Raw genomic sequence first — 1,913 nt, 5'->3', positions numbered from 1 at the left:
GACCTGTGCCCCTCTCAGTTCCTCCAGCTGAGGTCACTTTTCTATTTTTTCTTCCTTTTTAACTCTGTCTAATAAATCTACCTATGCCTCACGCTGACTTATTGTGAACTGCTTTTGTGTGATGAGTTGGCAGGCCTGCCTCAGTAAGTTAATGTCTCTATCTCCTCTGGGGGGATCTCCTCAGACCCTGTCTAGAGACACTCTGCCTTGGTTTCTCATTCTTTAAAAGGAGGGTCATAATTTATACAGAGTAAACATAAGTGAGTTATATTCGTAGCCATCAGAATAGCTACTATCTGAGTTCTCTTGTCTTTTCTTTTGTACTGAGGATTGTAGATTGAAACCAGGGACTCGCACATGCTAGACTCTAGCTACAACCCCAGCCCTTTAAAAAAAATGTTTTTTGAGACAGGGTCTCACTATGTAGCTCAGGCTAGTCTCAGTGACCCCTCCTGCCTCAGCCTCCTGAGTGCTGGGATAACAGGTGTGTGCCACCACCCCTGGGTAAGACAGGGTCTTGATAAATTGCCCAGGTGGGTATCAGATGATAATGACAACCCTCCTACTTTGCTCTCTTCTCTCTCTCTCTCTCTCTCTCTCTCTCTCTCTCTCTTTCTCTTTGGTACTGGGGATCAACTCGGGTTCTTATGCTTGAGAGGCAGGCAGCAGTACCACTGGGGTAAATCCCTGGCCCACCTTGCTCTCTCTTGTTGCTGGGATTATAGGCATGTGCCACTACCCAGGCATTTTAGAGGCTATTGATTGAGAAGGATCATTTGGAGTGCCAGAAATGTTCTATGCCCTGATCTCAGAGTGTTTATATGGGTGTATTCCTACTTTCTTTTTGAAATAGGTTCTCAATGTGTTACCCAGGCTGGCCTTGAACTCCTGGGCTAGGTGATCCTCTTGCCTTAGCCTCCCAAGTAGCTGAGACTACCATCAAACACTTAAATTAGTATGCTTCATAAAGCTTACTGTATTTTATACCTTAATTTAAATGTATTTAGAAATAGCACCTAACTCCCAGTATTAATGTGTTCAGCTGGTTGCATAATCGCTCCTGACCAGTACCAGTATTAAGCTATTGACATAGTGGGTCTTTCAGGGGCAGGGCCTGTGTTTCCGGTAAGTAGTGAATGTTTTAGAGGACAGGCTTTTTGGCATCTTCTTGTTCCAGCAGTGAAGAGGAATCCATCTGGGCTCCAAGCTTCTCAAGTTCAGCCAGGGAGAGAAACTGATGATCAGCCAGGCTCTGGTGGGCTAGGAGGGCTTTCAATAGGTGGGAATTTGGGAGGGTTTGTGGAAAGAAGTCAGTCTTCCTGACACGGGTGCAGCCCGGGGAGAGGAAGGCGCCTTCAGCTTTGAAGGAAGGGAGTGGTTGTCCCCCTTAATCACACCTGGCACACACTAGACCATCAATACTGGGACCGCGGAAATGAATGAGCCCCGTCCGTGGCAGGCTTCTTTTTTTTTTTTTTTTTTTTTTTTTGTACCTGCGTCGAATTTGGCGCCTTGCGCTTGTGAGGTAGTGGGGCAGAACCACTGAGCTAAATCCCCAGCCCGGCTCTGATTTTAAATACAGAGACGAAATGTGACACATTGGGGAACTACTTGGATTTACTGAATTTGAGAGCCCAGGGCCTCCGACCCCAGGTCGCATTTCCTCGTGACTCCCCAGGGACACCGAGGTGACCAGGGCCACCAAGGCAGTGACAAGTTGGCTTAAAGCTGAGGCCTGTGGCCCAAGAGTTCTCTGGGCAAGCCAGGCTGCGTCACCGCAGGCTGGTGCGGAGAGCAGACAAGACTAGCGAGCAGCCGCCAGGGGTGCGCAGGAGGGAAGCTGGCTGCGCGGGGAGGACGAACTGTGGGCTCAGCGGGCTGCTTGTAGGCGCGAACCCCGGGCCCCGGCAGGC

This window comes from Fukomys damarensis, unplaced genomic scaffold, assembly GCF_012274545.1.
Source record: "Fukomys damarensis isolate Sample0158 unplaced genomic scaffold, DMR_v1.0_HiC HiC_scaffold_24, whole genome shotgun sequence".
Taxonomy (NCBI): Eukaryota; Metazoa; Chordata; class Mammalia; order Rodentia; family Bathyergidae; genus Fukomys; species Fukomys damarensis.
This window is presented reverse-complemented; position numbering follows the sequence as displayed.